At 40.7% G+C, this 16,276-nt stretch overlaps 1 protein-coding gene and 1 pseudogene across 1 annotated transcript in view; one reads left to right on the top strand and one right to left on the bottom strand.

Moving 5' to 3' along the window:
- Positions 1 to 16,276, bottom strand: part of GABRG3 (gamma-aminobutyric acid type A receptor gamma3 subunit) — a 562,783-nt gene that overhangs the window by 320,431 nt on the left and 226,076 nt on the right. The window lies entirely within an intron of this gene.
- Positions 4,169 to 4,820, top strand: LOC105739865 (annotated as a pseudogene).

Here is a 16,276-nt window from a genome sequence, read left to right as displayed (position 1 = left end):
TGAGTAAAATAAGTCAGTCACAAAAGGATAAATACCATAAGATTCCACTGGTATGAGGTCCCTAGAATGACCCCAGAATGGTCAAAGTCATAGAGACCGAAAGGAGAACAGTTGTTGCCAAGGTCAAGGGGAGGGAAACGGAGTTGGTGATTCGTGAATACAGTTTCAGCGTGGGAAGATGAAAAGGTCCTAGAGATGGGCAGTGGTGATGGTTGTACAACAACGTGAATGTGCTTCACACTACTGAATGGTCCCATGAAAATGGCTAAGATGGTACGGTGGATGTGTATTTCGCCACAAAAAAAAAATGAGCATGAGGATTTTCTTTAAAATCTCATTCTGACAGAAGAAAATGACATCTCAAAAAATAATAGTGTAAAGGATTTCCTAAAAGAAACTTACCCCATAACTAGGGCTTCAGTTAAAAATTATTTCCCCAAATACTGAGTGGATATGCTGTAAACAAAGCCAAGATTTCAACCTATCATTTAAGCCTACTGAAAGTGAGGTGAAGAACTGAGGAAGCTGGGCCAAATGTCAGCTACTTGATCATTTAAATGCCTTATAATTGAGCTGAAACACCTGGAACAATGTCAGATTCCTGAGTCCCTGTCAGTAGATTACACATATGCCACTGTTTGTCCCTCAGACACTACTGCTTCTGTAATCACTTGTCTTCCCCTTTAGGTCCTGGGAAGACAGGTGTATACAGTTACACTGATTTGTTTTCTCTAGACTTGACATCAGCTTGAAAACAACTGCAGTTTATAGACCAATTTTCCTTTCATCCCTTGGGTCTAGCCACCATAGCCTCTGCTCTATTTTTCAAAGGAAACAGAGCCAAAACTGAAGGGATATTTTCCGAGTCTAATAAGAAATTCTTCTTCACCACAGCTGGGTCAGCCTCCAGGCTCTTACAGATGACCCTCAAGTGATCTGCAACAGCAAACAAGAACGAGTTTCTCAGGGGCTGGGCATGGTAACTCATCTAGAAATAAGTTAGATGTGGTTCCATCCTCTAGGAGAATATACTCAATGTAGTAGTTTTTGCAGATAAATGATAGTAATTCATGCAAGCTCATGAATATATAGTAAGTCCTGCAGAAAAGCACAAAAGCACAATTCTAGGTGGGAGGATGGAACTGGCTCCACAGAGAGGTGGACTTGGACTTGGATAACTTTTATCATACTGCACAGAATGCTTAGGGGTGGTTAGCAGGCTAGTCTAGCTAGCCTCAAAAAAGTTGTAATTCTAAATTGTACTATCAATTCAGTAAAAGGAAAACCATTTTAGCTTAAGCTGTTAGTCATTTTGCAATGTATCTGTGTATAGCTGCAGAGCAATAGTCCTCAAACTTAATTAAGCATGACTATAATATAAAAGGATACATTTTAAAAAACTGTATCTGGTTTAGAAGTATTTAAATTCAGTTACTCTTAAGTGTATTTGTTTTTAGGATGGGGCAGCTCCATGCTTCACGGATGATTTGTTTCCTAAGCAGTCCTTCTCTCTTACATCAAACGTCTTGTTGTCTTGTTGATTCCATTGTAAATGGCTTCACAGTTACTGTTGAATGTTTCATTTCTATAATAATGTTTTGTAGGTTGTTAAATAATAAATCATGGCACTGCTTCTGTGATCTAGCAACAGAGTGGGTAACAGCAGGAAAGCTAGAGGCAGATCCACTCCTGGAGGGCCTTGGGTGGGATCCAGGACACACTCATACGATGAGGACATTCAAGAAGCTGGCCTGCCAAGCAGCAGTGTTTCCTCATTGGTTCACTCTTTTCCACGTCTTTTTCTACCTCTAGCTCCTACAATGACAAAAATCTACTCCTTTACAGGCTAAGACATGCTCTGATAATTCTAATATTTCTCTACCCCCTCTTTTATTTCTACTTTCTGGAAAACAGTAAAATGGTCCTTAAGGAGACACCCTAATTGTGTATCTTCTAAGACATTTAGAGAGACCTATGTAGAGAGGAAATGGAGAAAATATTTCCTGGCAACAGGCCTTCTGATCCACTCTAACAACCCTTGTCAAGCAAAGTGCTCACACAGTGCCAGCCCACTTGGCTCCTCCCAGTGGAGGCTGTGTCCCCAAAGGGGCATCCTCGAATCTTCATGAGGTATTCTTTTCAGAGCTGTGGGAATGCCACACCTCCCACCCTGCTGACACTTGACTTCCAAAATGGCAGTGTTTAAACATTCAACACAAACCATCACTGAGTGCATGTTCTGCTGTCCACATACACTCTGAGAATACACACTAGTCTCCATTTATCAGGGGCAGTAGACATGGTGTTTGTCAGGGTGGGCAATGCTCTGGAAGTGCAATTGTGTATCAATTTGGGGTTGTCATGTGAGCACATGTGTGCGCATGTGTATGTGTGTGCATGCAAATGTGCGTATGTGATGGAAAGAGAATGCACACACTGCAGGCAGCTCAAAGCCGGGAGGACAATAGCAGGATGTGCCCTTGAAAACTACATGAGTCAAAAGGCGAAAATCTCCCACATGCAGGAAAATGTGTTCATGAATACTCATCTAAACTCACTTATTTCAGCATCTGTAAAACAGAGACTGTGCGTGTGGTCTGAAATACGGAGATAAAAGTTCCAAAGGAGTTACAGTTGTTCTTGGTGTTGAGGAGGAATGGGGGCCCTTTTCTCTGAGGTGGCTGCCTGTCCACATTCACCTGACCCTTGGAGGTCCCTTCAAAGGAAAGCCACCTGCTTTGGAAGCTTTCAGCATCCTGCTTCAACACCCCATAGTTATGGTCCAAACTGTGTTCCCCCAAATTCATATGTTGAAATCCTAACCCCCAAAGTGACTGACTTTGGAGGTGAAGCCCTTAAAAAGGTAACTTGGGTTAAATAAAGTCATCAGGGTGGGCCCTGACCCTATATAACTGATGTCCTTATGAGAAGGAGATCAGGACACGAAGAGGGACACCATGGATGCACGTGCGGAGGAAAGACCGTGTGAGGACACAGCAAGAAGGTGGCTGTCTGCAGGCCAAGGAGAGAGGTCTCAGAAGACACCAACCTGGCTGACATCTTGATCTTGGACTTCCTGCCTCCAGCACTGTGAAACAGGAGATGTGTGCTGTCTGAGCCCCCAGTCTGTGGCATTATCTTACAGCTGCCCAGCCACCAGCAAATTCCCCTTCCTAGGGTTCCTGTGGCCTTGCTCTGGGGGCCTCCAGAAACAGCTGCCTGTGTAAGACCGGGAGGCCCGCCCACCTGGGCACGGCCCAGCACCCAAGGGAATGGGCTCATGTGTGGTGCCCCTGCTGGGTGCTGGGGCCTTTCCTTGTCTTGAGGGCAGCCCTGACCCAGGTTTCTGGCTTCAGAGGCATCTTCCTCTTACATTGCTTGTGTAGACCAAAACTGTTAAGAAGCACCGGCCGGGCCGAGATAGCGCCACTGCACTCCAGCCTGGGCAACAGAGGGAGACTCCGTCTCAAAAAAAAAGAAAGAAAGAAAGAAAAAGCATTTCCCAGGGCTTAAGAACACTGCTTCCCATTGCCCAGAAAGGGGCCATCATCTGCGTGCTGCTCAGAACCACTCTTCATTTGGCCTGGCTGGCCTGAACTCCTTCTTTGGATGACAGGACTCTCCATTCTGTTTTGGACAGCAAGTGGGTGCTGTGAGTGATGGCCAATGACCAAGACAATGATGCAAATGTTCCAAAATCCCTCCCAGACACAGATCTGCATTTCAGCCACGGTGAGCTGTGTGTGCCCTGAGCAGCCGCGCTGGCCTCTGTCTCCATTTGCATGTGGGGAGGAAGCATCAGCAACAAGGTCTGCCAGGCTCAGGGAATCAATGGCTCTGTGAACTTGGGTGAGTTTCTTGTCTTCTTTTTTTTATCAGTTCCTTTGTATACAAATGTGAAATTATATGTGTGGCCACGGTTGCTCTGCAGTGTCCTCCAAAAATTCAGATCAGATTATATTAGTTTCTTTGCATAGAATCCGTCTATGACATCCCACTGACCTCGAGATTAATTTCTGGCTCTTAGCAGCACTCATTCATTCATTCACTTAACAAACATTGATCTCCTATGACGTACCAGGCATTAATTTATTTGGTAGGAAAACTTCAGTGAATTAAAAAGGATGAAAGGGCCTGCCAGACTCCCCCTTGCTGGTTCCTGCACAGCATGCCCGGCCCCACTGCTGCTGTGACAGGCCCTTTTGAATGCTCCATGAAAGATCTCAATGACCTGCTCTCAGATAGCAGTGGCTGCTACAACCTCCCAAGCCAGCCCTGCAGTGAGGTCACCCTGAGGATTTACATGGGCAACACATCTGTGGCTCAGGATATCCCCAAGCTTCAGAAACTGGGCAGTATTCATCTCCTGAACACCACTGACGGCAGGTCTTTCATGCACATAAACAATGCCAACTTCTCCAAGGACTCTGGCATCACCTACCTGGGCATCAAGACCATTGAAGTGCAGGAGTTCAACCTCAGCACCTACTTTGAAAGGGCTACAGACTTCACTGACCAGGCCTTGGCTCCAAAGAATGGCCAGGTGCTCGTCCAGTTCTGGGAAGTTTACAGCCATCTCCAGCTCTAGTTATCATGTACCTCATGATTGTCAGAAGTTGGCCATCAAGTCCATCCTGAGTATCATGAGGCAGAACTGTGAGATCAGCCCCAATGATGGGTTCCTGGCTCAGCTTTGCCATCTCAATGACAAACTAGCCAAGGAGGGGAAGGTGAAACCCTGGGGTGCCCCTACCACCTTTGCTCAAGAGGTTCAGTGGGAGAGGCCCTGGTTGAAGGTATCCCGCGACACTGTACCCTGATCCCAGCATCACGAGTCACTTACCCTCAAGTCTGTCTCAACAAGCCCTGGGCCAATTCCCTACATGAAGCTTGCTAAGGAGGGCATCCTTGCTCCCTGGTTGTCCTGTTTCTGTAACTTATGATGTCTTTTCCCTGAAGTGGGGACTCAAAGAGGGAAGTCCTATAGCCTGCACGATTCTCAGTGGCCAGGGCAGGAGGTCTGCAGAAATGTAAGGCCTGGGATGTGCACAGGGGCCCCTCATGATTGCCCTTCCCAAACCCTTGGATACTCTCCTGAATGAAAACCTCAGCACCTTGAGCACTAGCAAAGGAGCTGTGCAAACACAGGCTGCTCTCCTTACCACATCTGTGCCCCCCTGGTGTCCCCCACAGCTTTCCACGTGATGTGCAGAGATATTGCTGTCACATCATAAGGTCTGAAGCTTGTCCACTGACAATCCATCAGTTGTCAGTGGACAGAATTTTCCACTAGAGGCTGTATTTTAATTATTTCCTTAGGATTAATGGTACCTACACAAAGAAGCCCTTCGGTGGGCAACAAATTTTCCTGAAGGACTCTCCTAAATTCAGAAAGCTTTCAAAATGTGAATCTCTGGAAGGCTTGAGTTCGGAATCCACTGCTTTGGATTATTTCCCTTAGACCTATCTCAGTCGCTTCATTTGTGAGAAAAGCTAAGTCTTGGACATGGTTATATTTTTCCTTTTTAGAAAACAAGGTGTTGAAGTCCGCCTATTTAAAATCCCCACCATTTGCAAAATTTCAAGGGTTTTGTCCTGAATTACAGTGTTGATGAGCCCAAGGCACTCATGCTAGGTGCTTTATTTCTTGGTTGCTAGTCCAAGAACAGAAGGAGGAGATAAACCACTGACACTATAAAGCAACTACACAATCAAGTAAGTCTACATAACCACCAGCTAACAACATGATGACAGGATCAAATCTGCACATATTGTTATTAATCTTAAATGTAAATGGGCTAAACACCCCACTCAAAAGGCATAGCGTGGCATCCTGGATAAAGAAGCAAAAGCCAACAGTATGCTATCTTCAAGAGACCTCTCACATGCAGTGACGCCCATAGGCTCGAAGTAAAGGGATGGAGAAAAATCTATCAGACAAACAGAAAACAAAAAAAAAGCACCAGTTGCTATTATTATTTCAGACAAAACAGACTTTAAACCAACAATGATCAAAAGGACAAAGAAGGGTATTACCTAATAATAAAGGGTTCCATTCAATAAAAACACTTAACTATCCTAAATATATATGCACCCAACACTGGAGCACCCAGACTCATAAAACAAGTTTGTAGAGACTAACAAAATCACTTAGATAACCGCACAAAATAATAGTGAAATAATTCAACCCCCAACTGACAGTATTAGACCTATAATCAAGGCAGAATACTAACGAAGATACTCGGGATAAAAATTCGACACTTGATCAAATGGACCTAAAAGACATCTACAGAACACTGCACCCAATAACAGAATATACATTCTTCTCATATGCACATGCCACATACTCTAAAATTTACCATATGCTAAGCCCATAAAGCAATTCTCAACAAATTCCAAAAAATGAAATCATACCAGCCACACTTTCAGACCACAGCACAATAAAAATAGAAATAAATACCAAGAAAGTCTCTCAAAACCATACAATTAGATGGAAATTAAATAATCTGCCCCCGAATGACTTTTGGGTAAAGAAGGAAATTAAAACAGAAATCAAGAAATTCTTTGAAACTAATGAAAACAAAAATACAACATGCCAGATCTCTGGAACACAGCTAAAGCACTGTTAAGAGGAAAGTTTATAGTGCTAAATGTGCACATCGAAAAGTTAGAAAGATCTCAAATTAACAACCTAACATCACACCTAGAGGAACTAGAAAAACAAGAGTAAACTAATTCCAAAGCTAGCAGAAGAAAGGAAATAACCAAAATCAGAGCTGAAATGAACGAAATGGAGATGAGAAAACCTTACAAAAGATCAATAAAAATAAAAGGTGGTTCTTTGAAAGAATAAGTAACATTGACAGACAAGTAGCTAGACTAATTTTTAAAAAGATCCAAAAACACACAATCAGAAATGACAAAGGAGACATTACCACCAACCATAAAGAAATTCAAAAAACCCTCAGAGTCTATTATGAACACCTCTATGTACACAAACTAGAAAATCTAGAAGAAATGGATAAATTCCTGGAAACATATAACCTCCCAAGATTGAACCAGGAAGAAACTGAAACCTGAATTGACCAATAACAAGTTCCAAAATTGAAACAGTAATAAAAAAAAAAAACCTACCAACCACAAAAAGCCCTGGCCCAAATGAATTCAGAGCTGAATTTTACCAGATATGTAAAGACTAGCTTATACTATTTCTATGGAAACTATTCCAAAAAAATCAAGGAGGAAGGATTCCTCCCTAACTCATTCTATGAGGTCAGCATCATTCTGACACCAAAACCAGGCAGATACAGCAACAACAACAAAAAGAACACTTCAGGCCAATATGCCTGATGAACATAGATGAAAAATCAACAAAATACTAGCACACCAAATCCAGTAGCACATCAAAAAGCTAATCCTCTACAATCAAGTATGCTTTATTCCTGGGATGCAACATGGCTTCAACATATGCAAATCAATAAATGTGATTCATCACATAAATAGAACTAAAAACAAAAAGCACATCATCCTCTCAATAGAGACAGAAAAAAACTTTCTGTAAAATTCAACATGCCTTCTTGTTAAAAATCCTCAACAAACTAGGCATTGAAGGAACATATCTCAAAATAATAAGAGCCATCTATGACACATCCACAGCCAAAATCACATAGAATGGGTAAAAGCTGGAAGCAATCCTCTGGAAAACCAGAACAAGACAAGCATACCTTCCCTCACCACCGTTATTCAACATACTACTGGAAGTCCTAGATAGAGCAATAAGGCAAGAGAAAGAAATAAAAGGCATAGAAAAAAAAGACATACAAATAGGAAGAAAAAAATTTGAACTATCATTTTCACAGACTATATGATTCTATACCTAGAAAATGCCATTGTTTCTGCCCAAAGACTCATAGATCTAATAAACAACTTCATCAAAGTTTCAGGATACAAAAATCAATGTACAAAAAATCAGTAGCATTTCTATACACCAATAACACTCATGCTGAGAGCCAAATAAAGAATGCAATCTCATTCACAATGGCCACAAAAAGAAAGGCAAATGTAGAAATATAGCTAGACAACGAGGTGAAAGATCTCTACAATGAGAATTATAAAACACTGGTGAAAGAAATCAGAGATAACACAAACAAATGAAAAAACATTCTATGTTCATGGGTGGGAAGACTCAATATTGTTAAAATGGCTATACTGCCCAAAGCAATTTACAGATTCAATGCCATTTCTATCAAACTACCAATAACATTTTTTTTCACAGAATTAGAAAAAACTATTCTAAAATTCATTTGGAACCAAAAAGAGTCTGAATAGCCAAAGCAATCCTAAGCAAAAAGAACAAAGCTGGAAGCATCACACTGTCTCTTCAAACTATACTATAACTCTAAGTAAAGCAGCATGGTACTGGTACAAAAACAGACAGACCAATGCAACAAGATAGAGAACCCAGAAATAAAGCTGCACACCTACAACCATCTGATCTTCAACAAAGCTGACAATGACAAGCAATAGGGAAAGCACTCTCTATTCAATAAATGGTGTTGGGATAACTGGCTAGCCACATGCAGAAGATTGAAACTGGACCCCTTTGTTTCACCACATATAAAAATCAACCCAAGATAGATTAAAGACTTAAATATAAAACCCAAAACTATATAAACTCTAGAAGAAAACCTAAGAAATACTGTACTGGACATGGACTGTAGCAAAGACTTCATGACAAAGACTTGAAAAGCAATTGTGACAAAAAAATTGACAAGTGAGACTTAATTAAACTAAAGAATTTATGTACAGCAAAAGAAACTGTCAACAGAGTAAACAGATAACCTACATAATGGGAGAAAATATTCACAAACTATACACCTGACAAAGGCCTAACTTTCAGAAACTTAAGTTCCTTAATAGGGAACTTAATCAAATCAACAAGAAAAAAACAAACAACTCCATTAAAAAATGTTCAAGGGATATATGAACAGACACCTCTCAAAAGAAGACATGCATGTGGCCAACAAGCATATAGAAAAATGCTCAATATCACTACTCGTTAGGGAAATGCAAATCAAAACCACAATGAGATACCACCTCACACCTGTCAGATTGGTTGTTATTAAAAAGTCAAAACAGTAACAGATGCTGGTAAGGTTGCAAAGAAAAGAGAACACATATACTACTGGGGAATGTAAATTAGTTCAGACACTGTAGAGAGCTTTCTGGAGATTTCTCAAAGAACTTAAAACAGACTATAATTCGACCCAACAATCCCATTACTGGGTATAGACCCAAAGAAAAAATAAATCATTCTACCATAAAGATACATGCATGTGCTTGTTCATCGCAGCACTATTCACAATGCCAAAAACATGGAATCAACCTAGATGCTTAACAGCGGACTGGATAAAGAAAAAGTGGTACGTACATATCATGGAATACCTGCAGCTATAAAAAAGAATGAAATCATGTCCTTTGCAGCAGCATAGATGGAGCTGGAGGCCATTATCCTAAGTGAATTAACTCAGGAACAGAAAACTGCTGTTACTGTGTGTTATCACTTATAAGTGGGGGCTAACATTGAGTACACATGGACACAAAGAAGGGAACAACAGACACTGGGGCTTACTTGAGGATGGAGGGTGGGAGGAAGGTGAGAACTGAAAAACTACCTGTTGGGTACTATGCTGATTCCTTGGGTGACAAAATTATTTATACACCAAATCCCTGTAACATGCAATTTACCCATGTAACAAACCTGCACATGTGCCCTTTGAATAATAAAATAAAAGTTGGAAAGGTAAAACAGTTCCATACAGATTAAAGACTTAGTGGTAAAAAATTAGAACAATAAATACTTTAGAAGACAACCTAGTAGAAGTACTGTGTAACCGTTAGGAGAAGGATACCCTATTAGTCAAGATAGGATATATGAGGGGAAATGAACATATTTTACCACGTAAAAACTAAAAATTTTGTATGATCATAAAGGAAATGAGAGACTGAGGAAATAACTTCACAAAATACATAACAGATAGAGAATAAATGTTCATAATAGTCAAAGAGCAGCTCCCTGATAATAAAACCATATAAAAAAGAAAAGAGGCATATGGGTAAGAATATGATATGCAATTCATGGAAGATGAATTCAAATGACCAATTAACATAAGAAATAATGCTGAAAAAAGCCAAAAAATGCAAAATAAAGCAATAATATGACACCAGTTTTTCACTGATAAAACTGGAACATCTTAAAATAATGCCAACTGCTGGTGAAGATGTAGGGAAATGGTCACATTTATACAGTGCTGGTGGGAATGTGAATTACCACATCTCTCCTGGAAAGCAACCTGCCAATCTATTCAAATTTACAAATGTGCTTCCACCCAGCAATGCAAATGCCATAAATACCTTCTACAGAGACACACAATATAATACAAACAAAGATGTTTTGTGTAGCATTACTTGTAGTGGGGAAAACTGAAAGCAGGTAGCCATTATAAAGAATGAATGATTTCTGTGTCTGTTGACCTGAAGGATTGACCAAGATGTATTGTTAAGTGAAATAGAAAAAAAAAATGAATGTATAGAAAAATATCTTTAATAAGAATCTAACCTTATAAAAAGGAAACAAAAAATATATATGGGTATATGTCTTTGTATAGGATTATATGATTATAGAGAAATGTATGAAAGGGTATACATTGGGTTACTTCCATTGGTCCTCTTGGAGAAGACAAAAAGTTAGAAGATGGAAGCAGAGAGGAGATGGGGAAAGGAAGTAAAAAGGTGATAGCAAAATGAAAATTGCCAACGAAATGATGCTGAATATACCTGTATGATGGTATTTGTGTTTACATTTTTGCTCTTTTAATGAATTAAACTTACTACAAACTTGTCTTTTTTACAGAAATCAGCTCTCAGATTTTCTGTTTCCTGATGTGCAAATTGCTACTTTTAACTTCATGTTTACTCTCTGCCATTCAATTTAGTTAAGTATATTCTGTATCATTTTAAGAACATATAATATCACATTTTTATCTGTATCTAAATTGTTTACTTTTATATCTACAATTATTTAGAATTATAAGTTCATTATTGTTCCAACTATAAACAGCACTAAAAGGGGAATAAAAGGATATAAGACCAGAGACCCACATCCTCTGTGATTTAAACCCCACGTGGCTTGGCTGAAGCCAGCTCCTACACACCCTATAGGGATGCTGTGTAATAGCACCTCCTCTTTGGACTAATCCAGCTCTCAAGGTGTAAGTGTTACAGCCCCTTAATGGAAATTTCCACTGCTTCTCCTCAGCTCACACTCCCTCCTCCCTCCCTCTCACTTTCCCTCCCTTATTTCCCTGTTTTCCTCCTCATCCTCCTTTTCCTTCTCTTTCTCCCTCTCTTCTCTCTCTCCTCTGTCTTCTTCTCTCTCTTCTCTCTCTCTGTGGTTCTCTCTCTCTCATACACACACACACACCCACCCCTCACCCCTCATGCCCCACCAGGATCGGATGTTGAGCTCTGTCCGCCAACCTCCCTGTGTTCACCTCTGCTGAGTATCTGTATGTCTAACTCTCTCCCTGACCTGTCCATACTTGAGGGGTGCGAAGCTGTGTCCTACAGCTGTATATTCCGAGGACTCAGCACACTCCCAGAACTCAACAGGTGCTCAACAGAGAATGGTTTCTTTTTAAAGTCTTCTTGAGAAATCAAAGCAGACACCATTAGCCAAGCAGACAAGGGCTAAACACAAATATTCTGCTCTATGTCTTTCCCCCACTCTGCATTTGTTTGGATTAATGGAGACTATTCCAGAGGCAGGGCATGGAGAAGGCTGAGTATCTGTACACAGAATGCAGACATGCTGTTCTTTGTGTCTCATGAAGTATGGATGAGCTAAAAAGCTGGAGACAGCTCAAAGCAGTCGGGAGGGTAGGCAGCCTCAATAAAAAATTTATAGTGAAGAAAATCTCGAGACCTTAAATAAGGACTTCTGTCAGGAGTGAAGACTGTAACCAATGGGCAGCACAGCTGGGCTCGAGTCCACCCCGAGGCCAGCTTTTGTGAGTAAAATGTTATTGGTACATCACCATACCCATCATTGCACATGTGAAAGCTACAGCTGCTTTCACTGCCTGGCCGTAGTAGGTACCATAGAAATCCGCTGGTCTACACATCTCAAGGATTTATTATCTAGCCCCTTACAGAAAAACTTTGCCAATATCCTCCTCTAAGAGGTGAAAAGGGTCACTTTGCCTGTGCCAGAAAATGAGCTCCGTGAAGGAGGGGTCTGTCCTCGCTGTATTCAGTAATGTGTCTGGGGCACCTGGAGAGGCGAGGTTGCACGCAGCACCTAACACAGGGAAGGAACAGCCTGCATTCTTGATTCAAAGGCCCACCCAGGAAACACATAGATGATGTTCTCGTTTTACTTCATGTAAAACTCCCAAAAGGAAGCATATATTTTAAGAGTGAAGAATGAGAAGGCAGTGTTTCTAATATGGCTCATGGAATTCCACCTCTGTAATAGCCAGAAGATTTAGGGTGAGTGTGTGACAGCCATGCCTGTTCCCACATAAACTAAATTTAAAGTTAACAGGTCAACAGCTGCACACAGGCAATGTCAGTCAATAAACATTACTGGTCTATACCCCCCTACAACTTATTTGTTTTAGTGGCCACAGAGCAGCTGGTAAACAATCCTACTTGTTGCTTTGTTTTACTTTTTGTTTGGAAGAGTCAGAGGCAAAGCTATAGGATTCTGGAAAGAAAGGAAGGAAAGAAGGAAGAGAGGAAGGGAGGGAGAAAGTAAGGAGGAAGGAAAGGAGAAAACTAGGAAGAGAGGAGTAGAGGGAGGAAGGAAGGGAAAGGGAGAAGGATGACGGGAAAGAGAAGGATGAAGGGAAAGAGAGAAGGATGAAGGGAAAGAGAAATGGGTGAAGAGAAAGAGGGAAGGAAGGAAGCAGGGAGAGGGGAAGAAAGAAAAAAAAAGACAAAACAAAATACAAACCAGCCACAAAAATTTAAAGGGTAAGTTTCTTAGTCCATTTTGCATTGCTATAAAGAAATATCTGAGACTGGGTAATTAATACGAAAAAAACGTTTATTTGGTTTATGGTTCTACAAGGCACTGGCATCTGCTTGGCTTCTGGTGAGGCCTTGGGAAACTTTTACTCATGGTGGAAAGGAAGGGGGAGCAAGCACATCACCTGGTGAGAGAGGGAGCAAGAGAGACGCCAGGCTCTTCTAATTAACCAGCTCTCTCGTAAACTCATAGAACAAGAATTCACCCATTACCACTGGGAGGATACCAAGCCCTTCATGAGGGATCCACCTCCATGACCCAAACACCTCCCATGAGGCCCCTGGGGATCACATTCAGCATGAGATTTGGAAGGGACAAATATCCAAACTACACCAGTGGGTATTTCACTTTGGGCTAGAGTCCTCACCCTCCCAGTGGGGAACACATTCTCTTTCGCTCACACTCCATCAAATGGGAATCAAGATAATACTAGCATTGAGAAATATTCTGGGAAATGTTGTTTTGTTGCAGTAAGGAACAAATTTATTTAAAAGAATAGTGCATCACTTCCAGGACCAGACTCATATAATGGCTATCCTAACAACACAATAAAAAACAAAACAGTCTGTCAACATGTGGTTCTTTTGTTCCAGTAACCTTTGGCTCTATTTATCCTTAATTCTTTTGTTTATATATACTTAAGTTCTAGGATACATGTGCAGAATGTGAAGGTTTGTTACACATGTACACATATGCCATGGTGGTTTGCTGCACCCATCAACCCGTCATCTACATTAGGTATTTCTCCTAATGCTATCCCTCGCTTTGTCCCCCAACCCCTAAAAGGCCCCAGTGTGTGATGTTCCCCTCTCTGTGCCCATAGGTTCTCATTGTTCAACTCCCACTTTTGAGTGAGAACATGCGATGTTTAGTTTTCTGTTCCTTTGTTAGTCTGCTGAGAATGATGGTTTCCAGCTTCATCCATGTCCCTGCAAAGGACATAAACTACATTCTTTTTATGGCTGCACAGTATTCCATGGTGTATATATGCCACATTTTCTTTATCCAGTCTATAATTGATGGACATTTGGGTTGGTTCCAAGTCTTTGCTATTGTGAATAGTGCTGCAATAAACATACGTGTGCATGTATCTTTATAGCAGAATGATTTATAATACTTTGGGTATATGCCCAGTAATGGGATTGCTGGGTCAAATGGTATTTCTGCTTCTAGATCCTTGAGGAATCACCACACTGTCTTCCACAATGGTTGAACTAATTTACACTCCCACCAACAGCGTAAAAGCGTTCCTATTTCTCCACATCCTCTGCAGCATCTATTATTTCCTGACTTTTTAATGATCACCATTCTAACTGGCATGAGATGGTATCTCATTGTGGTTTTGATTTGCATTTCTCTAATGACCAGTGATGATGATCTTTTTTTCATATGTTTTTTGGCCACATAAATGTCTTCTTTTGAGAAGTGTCTGTTCATATCCTTCGCACACATTTTGATGGGGATTTTTCTTGTAAATTTGTTTAAGTTCCTTGTAGATTCTGGATATTAGCACTTTGTCAGATGGATAGACTGCAAAATTTTTCTCCCATTCTGTAGGTTGCCTGTTCACTCTAATGATAGTTTCTTTTGCTGTGCAGAAGCTCTTTAGTTTAATTAGATACCATTTGTCAATTTTGGCTTTTGTTGCCATTGCTTTTGGTGTTTTAGTCATGAAGTCTTTGCCCATGCCTGTGTCCTGAATGGTATTACCTAGGAGCTGGCTTTTTGAAAAGATTGACGAAATAGATAGACCGCTAGCCAGACTAACAAAGAAGAAAAGAGAGAAGAATCAAATAGACACAAGAAAAATAATAAAGGGTATATCACTACTAATCCCACAGAAATACAAACTACCATCAGAGAATACTATAAACACTTCTACACAAATAAACTAGAAAATCTAGAAGAAATGGATAAATTCCTGGATACATACACCCTCCCAAGCCTAAACCAGGAAGAAGTCGAATCCCTGAATAGACCAATAACAAGTTCTGAAATTGAGGCAGTAATTAATAGCCTACCAACCAAAAAAAGCCCAGGACCAGACAGATTAACAGCCAGATTCTACCAGAGGTACAAACAGGAGCTGGTACCATTCCTTCTAACACTATGCCAAGCAATATTTATCCTTAATTCCTTCTTTTGAGACAGTTTACAAAAAAATGCAAGTGTGACGTTTACTTCTAAATGCACCGCTCAACATCACCCCAACCCTAAGCACATCAACCCTGAAGGCCACTGCCTCCAGGGCTCATGCAGTGGCTCTCTCATTCACATGGTACTGATGATTAAAAAAAAAAATAGCAGTTAAAGGAAATAGAGTGGGGGCTTAAGTTGCTATGGAGAGTGCCATTAGTATTCTCAAAAAGCCCTTCCGTGAACACAAACTTCTTGCTCACATAATGGATCAAAAAGGCAAGTTTCATCATGAAAGCTGTTTGGGGCAGAAGCGGGTAGCTAACATTGAATTTTAAATGAAAAGTATATTTCAGTCTTTGGTCTAGAATTTTCATGTAAGTACAGATGCTCCTTGACTTCTGATGGAGATATGTCCCGATAAATCCATCATAAGTCCAAAGTATCAGGAATCCAAAATGCATTTAGTACACCAATAAACCCATGATTAAATAAAAAAAAATCACAATTCAAATCAGCATAAATCAGGGCCTGTCTGTAGATACCTGGGAGGAACGAGAAGGATGGTTCCATCCATTCCTTCTCACACCCTGTGCTTTTACTGTTGCAGAGCATGACATCTGCCTTTTATTACTTAATAGCTGTGTGCTCCTGGGCTACTTGTTTCACCTCACTGGGCCTCACTCTAAAGCATGGCAATAATACTAAATACTGGCAACAGCAGCAACTGCATTAACCTACTGAATGCTCACTGTGCACAGCACCTCATGCTGAGAGCTCTTATGCATTACCTTCTTTAGGCTTCACAACAATCCTGAGGCTACTGCCCATATTTCAGGAGGAAGAGCTATGATCCAGATGGGATTTACACCTGGGGCTGACAACCGCAGAGCCCGAAGTCTTAACTTCTTTGTGCATCTGTTACTTCATTGGATTATCATGAAGATTAATTAAATGTTGTCTATTAGGACATAGCACAGTGCCTGCCACAGAAGATCCAAGTAGGAATTATTATTAAATTACATAATAAGGTCTTCCTATAAATATACT

The sequence above is a fragment of the Nomascus leucogenys genome, chromosome 6 (genome assembly GCF_006542625.1).
Source record: "Nomascus leucogenys isolate Asia chromosome 6, Asia_NLE_v1, whole genome shotgun sequence".
NCBI lineage: Eukaryota > Metazoa > Chordata > Mammalia > Primates > Hylobatidae > Nomascus > Nomascus leucogenys.
This window is presented reverse-complemented; position numbering and strand designations above follow the sequence as displayed.